At 38.7% G+C, this 12,849-nt stretch overlaps 1 pseudogene; it reads left to right on the top strand.

Moving 5' to 3' along the window:
- The first annotated feature begins 3,859 nt into the window (after window positions 1-3,859).
- Window positions 3,860-5,100, top strand: LOC102759520 (annotated as a pseudogene).
- Window positions 5,101-12,849: the final 7,749 nt, after the last annotated feature.

The following is a 12,849-nucleotide window of genomic DNA, read 5'->3' as shown; positions in this document are numbered from 1 at the left end:
CTATATCTATACCTATATCTGTATCTATCTATATCATCTATCTATATTTCCATATATGTGTATATCCTATTCGTTCTGTTTCTCTGGAGAATTCTGACTAATATACTACTCCACAAATTACATCTTTCCTTAAATACATTGGTATGGATTGCTAAGAAATTAGTTTTTCTATTTCTTTTCCTTACTTCAATTGATTTTTCAGGCTGGATTATTTCTCACCTAGAAGGATAGATCACACACTAATGCCTCATTATCAGCAGTTTTGTTTTCTGAGGTTTTAGTGACCTTCATGAACTGCTGTCCAATAATATTAAGTGGAAAATTCCAGAAATATACAATTCATAAGTTTTAAATTATGTGCCTTTCTGAGTAGCATGATGAAAACTTGTGCTGTCCTTCTCCACTTCCTGGATGAGAATCATCTCTGTCCTGTGTATTCACCATGTATGGGTTCTTTGCCTCTTAGTCATTTAGTAACCTTCTTGGTTATCAGGACAACAGCCACAATCTTGCAGTTCTTGTTTCCAAGTAATTTTCCTTGACACTTTCTCTTTGACTATTTATTATTTAAAAGTAAATTGTTTAATTTTCATGTATCTAGATATTTTTCTGTTTTCTTTCTATTACTTATTTATAATTTTATTCCATTATGATCAACTCTGTATGATTGCAATTATTTTGAATTTGCTGAAGTATGTTTTATGGTGTAGGATATGGTCTTTCTTGGTGTATATTCCATGGATGCATTAAAAAAAGTATGTATTATATTATTTGATAGACTTTTCTGTGAGTGTTAATTAGATCTGATTACGTTGTTCAGATCTACTTCCTTAGTAATTTTTAATTTATTTTCTTTGAGTTGTTTTAAATATACATATATATATTATTGTGGTAGTAAACAATACAGATGTCTCCAATTCCTCCTCCTTTACTGCCCTCTTCCCAGCTCCCCTTATCTCCCCCCGCCCTCCAGGTTTTCATTACCCATGTCCATGGGCTATGCATGTACCCTGGCCGGCTGTGGCCTCTGTTCAAAGGCAACAGAGTTTCAATTATAGAAGATAAATAAATCCCAGATACCTGCTTCCAGCCAGCCTACACTGGGAGCTTGGGTGGCTGGGGGCTGTAGCCAGCCTGCAAACAGCCATCAGCCCCTTACCCAGGCTGGCCACACCCTCATGGGGTGAGGGTCCCCACTGGGGGGCTTGGCCACCTTGCAAAAAGCCATCAGCCCCTCGCCCAGACTGGCCAGGCACCCAAACAGAACCCCAACACCCCGAAGGTGCTGTGGCCAGCCTGCAAGCAGCCCTCAACCCCTCACACAGGCTGGCCAAGCACTCCAGCGGGACCCCCACCCTGATCCAGGACACCCATCAGTGCAAACCAGCCAGCCACCACCCATGCACCAGGCCTCTAGCCTATAATAAAAGGGTAATATGCAAATTGAACCTAACAGCAGAACGGCTGGGAATGACTGGTCACTATGACACACACTGACCAACAGGGGGCAGACACTCAATGCAAGAGCTGCCCTCTGGTGGTCAGTGCACTCCCACAGGGGGAGCTCTGCTCAGCCACAAGCCAGGCTGCCGGCTGCCAGTACAGCAGTGGTGGTGAGAATCTCTCCCCACTCCTTAGCAGTGCTAAGGATGTCCGACTGCAGCTTAGGCCTGCTCCCCACTGGCAAATGGATATCCCCCTAGGGCTCTTGGACTACCAGTGGGATGTCTGACTGCCAGCTTAGGCCTAATCCCCCAGGGAGTGGGCCTGAGCCAGCAGGTGGACATCCTCTGAGGGATCCCAGACTGTGAGAGGGCACAGGCCAGGCTGAGGGACCTCCCCCAGTGCACAAATTTTTGTGCACTGTGCCTCTAGTATGTATATAAGTTTTTTGGTTTATCTCTTCTTGTCTCCCCATCCTCACATCAAGGTATGTCTGTCTATTCCATGCCTCCATTCTTCCAGTATTATTTTCTTGATCAGTTCATTTTGTTCATTACATTCCACAAATAAGTGAGATCATGTGATATTTGTCTTTCTCAGATTGGTTATTTCATTTAACATAATAGTCTCCAGGTCCATCATGCTGTCCCAAAGGGTAAGAGATCCCTCATTTTTATAGCTGTTTAGTATTCTGATTTGTAAATGTTCCACTGTACTGATTTTTTATGTATTAATTTTATATGTTGCTGAGAGGGTGAAAGTTCCTAATTACAACTGTGGATTTGTTTGTTTTGTTTTTGTTTTTTTCTTTCAACTATATCAGTTTTTGTTTATTTATTTTCAGGCTGTATTTTTTTATGCATACACATTTGGGGTGATTATGTGTCTACAGAAGATTGATATTTTAAATTGTGCAATGTTTATATTTGTCTCTAGTAATTCTCCTTGCTCTATAGCAGAGGTCCTCAAACTATGGCCTGTGGGCCACATGCAAATACAAATATTGTATTTGTTCCCGTTTTGTTTTTTTACTTCAAAATAAGATATGTGCAGTGTGCATTGGAATTTGTTCATAGTTTCTTTTAAACTATAATCCGGCCCTCCAACGGTCTGAGGGACAGTGAACTGGCCCCCTGTTTAAAAAGTTTGAGGACCCCCGCTCTATAGTCTACTTTACCAGGTATTAATATAGACTTTACTGTCTTGTTGATTAATGTTAACATACTATATCTTTTCTAAACTTTTACTATTTGCCTGTATTGAATTTGAAAAAATTTTATAGGCAGTATACGTATAGTTGGGATCATCCACTCTGCCAATTACTATTTAAATTGACATACTTTAACCATTTACTTTTAAGGTAAGTATTCATATGTTGGTGCTTAAGGCTATCAATTTATTGTTTTCCCTTTGTTTTCTTTGGTTCTCATTCTTTTTCCTTTGTTTTCTTTTTATTGCCTTCCCGTTGTTTACTTGAACATTTTCGAAGGCTCCATCTTAATGTATCTATAGTGTTAATAAGTGTATCTGTATAATTTTCATTGTGGTTACTCTGAGCATCACTGCACACACACAAACACAGTCACACCAGTTAGCACCATTTCTGGGTGTCAATGCTTAACAACTTCGAGTGAAGATTGAATGCCTCTCTTCCATGTAAGTGTCTTTTTCTTCCTAGTCTATACTAATAAAAGTGTAATATGCTAATTACCCTGTATAGACCAGACATCTTCCAGACATCCTTCCTGACAAAACTGCAATGGGTAAGAGGGCTAATAAGGGCAGGCAGCCATGGTGGCCAGCAGTGGCAGCAGCAGTGGGGTGAAGGGGGTGGTGCCTTCCCTTGATCATTCCATTTGCCTCCTTCAGAGAGAGGTCAGACTGTGGCTTAGGCCCATCCCCTCATGAGTAGGACATCCCTGAGGGCTCCCGGACTGTGAGAAGGGGCAGGCCGGGCTGAGGGATACCCCACCTCCCAATGCATGAATTTTCGTGCACTGGGCCTCTAGTTATAAATATTAGTAACTTGAATTTAAAATGGCATTGTAATTTTTTTTCAATTATCAAACATGACTCAAGGTTCATAAGGAAAGATAATGTATAATATACATTGTCTATTATATGTACACATCCTTCTGTTTTTTATGTTGTTTCTTTTTCCTTCTAGATGCTTCAGTATTCTTACTTTTTCATTTTGTCGTTCCTTGAAAAACTTCCTTTGGCCAACCATTAAGGGAAGGTTTGCTGGGGATAAAAATCTTTGAGTTTTCTTTTGTCTGAGAATGTCTTTATTACTTTTTCATTTCTGAAGGATAAGTTTGCCATCTAAAGAATTTGCTGTTGAGTCTCTCTGTTTCTCCTGTTTGTCAGACAGGTCTGTCTTCCTGTACAGTGTCAGCCACAAACCTGAGACAGAATGGCGAAGGTTGGAGTAAGAGGATTTGGCCATATTGAGCCCCTGGTCATCAGGGCTGTGTTATTTATTATTAAATCCTCACCCGAGGATATGTTTAATGATTTATTTTTTATTTATTTTTAGAGAGAGAAAGGGGGAGAGAGAGAGAGATTGATGTGAGAGAGAAACATGCATTGGTTGCCTCTTTTATGCACATCAGCTGGGGATGGAACCCACAATCTAGGTATGGCTCTGACCAGAATCAAACCCCGGCCCTTTGAGTGTATGGGAATGAGTCACAGTGACCAGGTGTCCAGAGCTGCTTTTAATTCTGGAAAAGTGAATACTGTTGCCACCAATGACTTCTTCATTGACCTCAACTACATTGTGTACATGTTCCAGTATGATTATACTCATGGCAAGTTCAAAGACACAGTCAAGGTTGAGAACAGGATGCTTGTCATCAATGGAAGCTCCATCTTTATCGTCCAGGAGTGAGATCCCATCAACATCAAATGGGGTGATGCTAGTGCTGAGTATGTTGTGGAGTCCACTGGTGTCTTCACTACCATGGGGAAGACTGGGCTCACTTGAAGGGTAAAACCATGAGGATCATCATCTCTGTGGATTCCCCAAGTTTGTGATGGTTATGAACCATGACAAATATGACAATCCCCTCAAGATTGTCAGCAATGCCTCCTGCACCACCAACTGCTTGCCGCCCTCCTCCCACTGGCAAGGTCATCCATGACAACTTTGGCATCATGGAGGGACTCATGACCACAGTCTGTGCCATCACTGCCACCAAGAATACTGTGGATGGCCTCTCTGGAAATCTGTGGCATGATGGATAAGGGGCTGCCCACAACAGCATCCCTGCTTCTACTAGCACTGCCAAGGCTGTGGGCAAGGTCATTCCTGAGCCGAATGGGAAGCTTACTGGCATGGTCTTCTGTGCTCCCACACCTACAGTGTCAGTTATGGATCTGATCTGGCAGCTAGAGAAAGCTTCCAAGTGCAATGACATCAAGAAGGCATTGAAGCAGGCATCAGAGGGCCCCCTCAGGGGCATCTTGGGCTATACCGAGGACCAGGCTTTCTCCTATGACTTTAACAAGGACACCTACTCCTCCACCTTCAATGCTGGAGCTGCCCTCAATGACCACTTTGTCAAACTCGTTTCCTGGAATGACAATGAATTTGGCTACAGCAACAGGGTAGTGGACCTTATGATCCACATGACCGCCAAGGAGTAAGAGTCCCCTGGACCTCCAGCCCCAGCGAGAAGAGAGGCCCTAAGCTGCTGAGGAGTCCTTATCCCAGATCATTCCCCCAACATATTGAGAATCTCCTGACCTCCATAATTTCCATCCCAGACCCCCGAAGAAGGGGAGGGATTTAGGGAACCCCACCCTGTTATACATGATCAATAAAGTTCACTGTACCTAGCCAAAAAAAAAAGAAAAAAAAAGAATTTGCAGTTGAATTTTCTTTTTCAGTACTTAAAAAATATGTCACTTCCTTCAGGCTTCCAAAGTTTTAGATGATAAATTTACTATTATTCAAATTGGTATTCCTGTGTAGTTACTGTCACATTGTCTTTCTGGTTGCTTTCAATATTTCTCTTTGTCTTTCTTTTTCAAAAGTGTAAGTATAGGTCTTTATTTGGGTTTATTCTGTTAGAATTCACTCAGCTTCTTAGATTTGTAGCCTTGCATCTTTTACTAGGTTTGGGAAGATTTTTTTTTTTCTCATTATTATTTCAAACAGTTTCTCTCCTCCCTCTGGAAATCTAATGATATAAATGTTGGATCATTTGTTATTGTACCACAAGTTCCTGAGGCTCTGCTCAATATTGTTTGTCTTCTTATTTTTTCCCCCTAACTTTGCTGTTCAGATTGGGTAAATTTTATGAGCTGTTCTCAATTCACTGTTTCTAATCTCTCATCCACTCTAATATTATGTTCATTCAGTGAGGGTATTTAAGAAAATTATGCTATATTTAATTTCTGTAATTTTCATTCAGTTCTTTTTTTTAAGTTCTCTTTCTTTGCTGAGATTTTTCTATCTTGTCATTTATTTCAAGATAATGAGTATCTTTGCTATTGAATATTGAAGCATAGTTAATGCTAGTTGACAGAAAATCCTTATCAGGTGATTCTAAAACCTGATTCATTGTAGTGTTTGTATGAGTTGATTGTCCTTTCTTATTCAGTTTGTGATTATCTTGTTGTTGTTTTTTTGGTATAACAGGTGATTTTTTTATCATATCCTTGAAACTTTACCCAATATATTAGAAAACTGTGGGTTCTATTTAATTTTGTTCTAAAACAAGCAGTCATCTGTACAAGTTTGGCCTGCTGGGGTTTTTTTTGTTTGTTTGTTTATTTATTTGTTTGTTTGTTTTTTGAGCTGTAGTTCCAATGGCAGTGTGAATTCCAGAGCCTTTGTGGCAGAATGTTGGTCCATTTGGTTAGTTTAAGTGTTGTTGGGTTTCTCACTTGTCTAAGCCCATTTGCTGAGTGTCTCACAATGCAGAGGGGGCACATGAGATCCCCCTATCCATGGCCCCTGGCTTCCCAGTTTCTCTGGGAAAATAATGAGATGTATAAGCTTGCAGAATAAAACGGACTTGCTATGTCTGTCAGCTTATGGTTACTGGGTCCATCTTGCTGATTCTGTAGCCCAGCCACTCTGCATCATGCTACGGAGGGGTTTGATTTCCTGGCCTGGCTTATTACCTGAGGTTGGATCCTTTGTCTTACCTAGTTCTGGCCGCTGTAACAAAATACCATAGACCTGGTGGAATAGACAAGTGCTAGATTTCTCAGAGTCTGGAGGTTGGAAATTCCATAATCAGTGCCAGTGTGGTTGGGGTCTTGGTGAGGGCCTTCTCCCTGGTTTACATATGGACACTTTCTTCCTTACCTTCATAGAACAGAGAGAGAGCTCTGGTCCCTTCCCCTTATAAAGACACCAATCCCATCATGTAGGCCCTACCCCATGACCTTATTTAACCAAATTACTTCCCAATGTCCCCAACTCCAAATATCACTATGGGTATAAGGGATTCAACATAATGATTTTTTTTTTTTTTTTTTTGCAGTGGCGGGGCAAAATAGTCTTTTCTGCCTGGTTTGCCTACCTTACCTAATCCCTCTCGAATGAGGGAGGCAACCAGGTAAAAGGGGGCTCCCCAAGGGGTGCTTGCTGTGGCTTGGCCCTCCTTGCGGGCTCTGCTGGTTTCCCTTGCCGACCCAGTGTTGCTGGGCAGCAAAGTGGTATCTTCGGGTCAGAGAGGCTGGCCAGGCTAGGCTGTCTGTGCCAGTTTCTCTGCCAGTTCTGCCCACTGTCCTGCGTCTGGAGAGCTCAGTGTGGTGGGAAAGACAGGGCTTTGCCTGGCTGCTTTAGGTTGGTGGGTTACTCACTGAGCCCCTTTCCTGGGGTGTCAGGCTGGTCTAATATTCCCAGAAAGACATTGATCTCGGAAGAAAAATGAGCCTGTCTCAGCTGTCTTTCTTTGCTCAGTTGAGATTGGCAAATGCAGAGTCTGGGTGGCCTTTTCTGTGGGGTGGGAGGAACATCAGTCATTACACTGCTGTGTTTTTCCTTCCATCTCGGGGTCCACAAGTGGTTTGCTTCCTTATTGCCTTTCAGAGTTTGGTTGTTAGTTACATTATTTCCATGGTGTATAGCTGTGCTCAGCAAGGAAGAATTAGGAAAAGTAGGTCTATACACTCTTGTGGGGACCAGAAGTCCCATTATTTAACTTTCACAGAACAGCTAACCCTCAGATATTTGAATTTTTCATTTAAATATTAGGACCTTTCACTTATCTTTTTCTTGCATACTGAATTTTAAAGCAGAGCTGCAGTCCTATGACAACATTACATTATTCCTCTATTAGCAATTCTCTAAGACTTATTTTCAAGTTTTGGAGTGAAATTTTCTGGTAGCTCAACCAACCAAAACCTTACAGTACTTATTATTCAGGCAGGCCTTCTATTAAAATGAGATTGAGCAGCTTTGCATAAAATCAAGAGGTAGGAAAGGATAAAAAAGATACAAATTAAATTTGTTCTTATATTTAAAAACATATTTTGGTGGAATAATATTATGTTTGATAAGCAAGATGATGCAAGCCCTGGAGTGTTGACATTATTGTGAATGTCTCCTTTAACAATAGATGTAGATTGAGAGCAAAGAAAAAATTTTCATTTGGAGCAATACACTTTAACAAATAACTCCCCAACAAAGTTTTGCTAAGTTCTATAAAGACAAACAGAATTATTAATTAAACAATAGTCTTGGATTACCCAGCCAGTGTGGTCAAGTTGTGTATTTATGGGCTGTTATTAAAACTTTAAATTGAGAAGCATTCAAAAATAGGTGCATATTAACCTGTGCCCATCTTACAATATTTGCTTCCTAATTTTATTCAGTAAATTATTGTTATTTATAAACCTAATAACTTTGGTTCTGTGACATTTATGGGCATATATATGATTCACTTGATGCTAAGATATTTGTTAGGAAGGCAATATCAAATTAAAACTTGTTCATGGGAAATCAGTTTCATTTATATGTCCACATTTCTACTAGTACATTGTGGAGAAAAGTGGGAATTACTAATTACAAGTGTTTCTGTGCATAAACACATTCATTGAATAACTGAAACATAAATTGCTCAGTATCAAAATTTGATTAAATCATATGGTTCTGGAACAATCATTTTATATATTACTCGCCGATTTTAAGTTATCATTACATTTCTGCCCTTAGATTTTCCAGCAATATGTATTTGATCCAAAATTTCTTTATCATTGAGTATGGTGTGAATCTGTGAAGCAGATTGACTTTCTCCCCTTTTTCCTTCCTTTGTAGTATCTAGAGCTAAGAGGATTTTAATCTGAACATTTACTCTGAGAAAATTTAATTCACTTTTCCAACTGCCCAGGATTAGTCAATTAGCAGCTATGGGAGCCCTTAAGGATCCATTCACTCTCTCAGTGCAGTGTGCAGAACAAATTAGTATTTCCCAAAATAATACCAATTAAGCCAACATAAAAAAGTTAGTATCTATATTAATCTCAAGAGACAAGTTATAATATCTCTCCGAAAGAGCTGTCACTCAAGGACAATGCTTTTTAGCTTGCATAGTTATGCTACTTTTATATTGTAGTCCTAAAGGCTGCTTTTCTAGATGTCAGCTACTATTACTACCTCTGTTACTGCTGCTGCTGCTGTGATGCACGCACACACACTAAGTGGTATGCATATATACATACACCACATACATTAAAAAAAATCTAAACATTTTGGTATTTCATTTTGTCAACTGCACTGGGTAGGGGTCCAAAAGACACATATTCTTTTTTCTAGTTCTATTTTTTAGTACTGTGTGATCTTGGGAAATTTATTTCACTCACTGTATGAGACATTTTCATCATTTGAAAAGTTAAAATGTTGGACTAGGTCATAGGCTGGCATACTTGGGCCCCTTGACCAGCCATCTGTTTTGGTAAAGAAGGTTTATTGAAATGCACTCACACTCATTCATTCACTTATGCAGGATCAAAATTGCACTAACACAGACTCATCAGAGTTGAGTAGTTAAGAAAGATTGTATAACCTGCAAACATAAATATTTACTGTCTGTACCTGAAGAAAATATCTGTCAATCATGGACTAGACAGATGCTCAATAAGGTCCTTTCCAGGTATATGTATTTATTGCTTACTGGTTAAGATGATTTTGCGAAAAAAAAATAATCTTAGTCTGCCTATCAAGTATGAGAATAAAAAATTTCAAATAGTTTACTACTCTGAAATCTTATCTATGAATCCAAATGCAAAAATCAACATGTTCTGTTTAAATAGGGGAATTGCCTCAAGTGGTAGTCTGTTAAACATAAAGTGCTAACCAGTGGTAGAAATATTTTTAGCAATCTGTTCATTTTTCTAATGTTTTAATCTTATCCTAATTATAAGACATGTAGCCAAATCTTAAATCAATCTACATTATGCAAAGTCCATTTTTATCCACTTTGGGAAATTTAAAACCCAGCTGTACTCCTGAATTAATCAGAAATGGAAAAAAAAAAGAAATACAAGTGACTAAAATTAATAATTCATAGAAAATAAAATATAGATACACGAAAAAGGGTGTGTATGCATTTACACTAATTAGTAGAAGATATTCACAGTGAAGATTTGAGTTTTATTATATATTAAGGAGGAGGCCTGGCATTCATGTTCCATTGATGCATCAACGATGTGTTTTAATTTTCTTTGACTTTCAAAGCACTTAAATGATAATATGTCAGTTAAGTGGCCACTGGGAAGTGATGAACTGTCCATTTTCAAATTAGTGAAAGACCTTAGTATCTATGATCAGGAACTTAAGTTTCACAAAGAGGAAATTTGGGGTTTACTGTAGCATTGTGAAGAAGAGAATGAGAGCATCGATTTATTGTAAAACTTTTGGACTGAAGAATGAGAATGCATTAAAGAGCACAACCTAAGTCATGCAAGAGAAACCAAGGATAAACTAACAACTAATCTCCTTTCTCTTTTACTTCTCACAGAATCTTTGCCAGCTCAATTGTCACGTGTTAACTTATATTTATTTAAATGTAGTTTATGTGTAACATTTTGGTAGATTTTTGGCAAAAATGGTCATGACTATTCCCTTCCCGATATCCACATCCCTTTTAATGTGAATTTGGAAGTCCTTCCATTAGAATGTGGAGTCCCTTTCCCCACTATTTATTTATTTATTTATTCAGTTTTAAGATGATAATTCTTTTTTAAAAAATTTCTTTATTGATTAAGTTATTACATATGTGTTCTTATCCCCACATTACTCACCCCCCTCATGCCCTCCCCCGCCTGGTGCCTGTGTCCATTGGTTAGGCCTATATGCTTGCATATAAGTCCTTTGGTTGATCTCTCCCCCTTACACCCACTCTCCCTATCTTCCCTCTGAGGTTTGATGGTCTGATTGATGCTTCTCTGTCCCTGGATCTGTTTTTGTTTATCAGTTTATGTTGTTGATTATATTCCATAAATGAGTGAGATCATGTGATATTTACGCCCACAATTTAAATCTGGCCTCATGATGTGGTTTGGCCAAATGAGTTCAATGGAATTGATTGCATGACAGTTTTGAACAGACTTCAACAGGACTTGCATGCTTCTTCCTTTCACTCTCTGAAAGAGGATATCAATGACCTTCACGCCACAGTATTTTAAAAGCCCTCATGTAATCCCTCTCATACTGAAATGGGGCTAGCCTGTGTGCTCCATATAGTGCAGCAGAAGAGACAATATCTGACCTTCTAGACTAGGGTCATATGAGTATTACAGCTTTTGCTTTGGATTTTTGATTATTGACATGGGTAAGCCAGCCATGTTGTGAGAATACTCAAGTAGTCTCATGGAGAGAGTTCAGTGTGGAGAGAAATCAACTTGGAAGCACCACCTTGACAACCATGTTGCTAAACTTCCCTGAGGACAGACGCTCATGGCCCAGTCAGCCTAAAGATGACAGTAGCTGCAGGTGACCTCTGACTGCAGCCTCATGGAAACCCCAGACACTTCTACCCAACTGAGCTGCTCTTGAATTCCTGCCCCACAGACACTTGATTAGGGCTCTTCTTAAACCATTATATTTTGTGTGTTTGTTACACAGCAATTATTAACTAATACATTGTAACCAAATAGTGTGCACAGGCTTTAGCTGCACTAGGAACTATGGCTGGTCCAGGTGGCAGAGGCAGTATGTGCATGTATAACACTTTTAAATCTCTCTAGCTTGAGAACGAATTTATTATTTCCCTGCCATGAGTAAATTCTGATTATGTTTCCCCATTTTTTGCCTCTCCTTTATCTTCACTTATAAATTTTATTAGATTATATTGACTATATTTTACTTTATGTTTTTGTTAGTTATATATTACTAGAACCCCGGTGTACAAAATTCTTGCAAGAGTAGGCCTTCCTTCCCCTGGCTGCCAGCACCGGCTTCCCTCTGGCACCTGGGACCTGGGCTTCCCTCACAGCCCCAGCTTTGTCCCCCATTCTAATTAGTATATTAGGCTTATATTATTATAGGTAATAATTATTATGATATTTAGTATTATTTGATTTATCAGCTTTAAATATCTTTTGAAACCTGGCTTTTAAAAGAGAAGTTTGGTATACTTACACTATTATAAAAATTCTTGTCACTTTTGAATTCTCAAAATTTGTTAGTTATAGGAGTGCTTCATTATCAATATTTTCATGATAATATTAACATACTACTTACATTTCTTTCTGTCCTTGAACTTTAAAGGCTTTTTGGTATTTTTACCATTAGTCTCTTAGTTGGCTGAGATTTATCCCTTAATAGTTTCCTCAAGAAGACACATGGGATTTAAATTGTTTGTATGATCAAAACAATTTTGTCTTATCTTTATACATGAATGACTGGGAATGAAATAATTGGGTCACAGTTTCTTTAAAGTTTTTAGAATCATTGCTTTAATGTGTTCTCATTTGTCTACTGCTATGATAGAGAAATCTGAGGTCAGCCTGATTTATCTTACATTAAGAGGTAGTTTAATATTTTTGGTGAGATGCCAAAGGGCTCTTAATTTTCTTTCTGTTTTTTTTTTAATTTTATTTTTTATTGAAGTATATTGGTATACAATCTTTTATTGGCTACATTAGTTTAGGTGTACAATATAGTGATTTAATATATTTTCACCTTACAATGTGCTCACCCCACTAATTCTAGTAATCATCTGTCACAATATAAATTTATCACAGTGTTATTGACTATATTCCCCTGCCCTTTTCAGCCATCCCCAACCTTTTTTCTCTGTTTCTGAGTCAGTTTTTATTATACTTTGTTTTTAGATTCCACACATAGGTAAAACCACACAATATTTGCCTTTTTCTGCCAAACATATTCACTTAACATAATACCCTCTAGGTCCATCCAGGTTGTCTCAAATATGACAACAT

This window comes from Myotis davidii, unplaced genomic scaffold, assembly GCF_000327345.1.
Source record: "Myotis davidii unplaced genomic scaffold, ASM32734v1 scaffold252, whole genome shotgun sequence".
Lineage (NCBI taxonomy): Eukaryota > Metazoa > Chordata > Mammalia > Chiroptera > Vespertilionidae > Myotis > Myotis davidii.
Note: the sequence above shows the minus strand (reverse complement) of the source record. Positions and strands in the feature narration are given on the sequence as shown.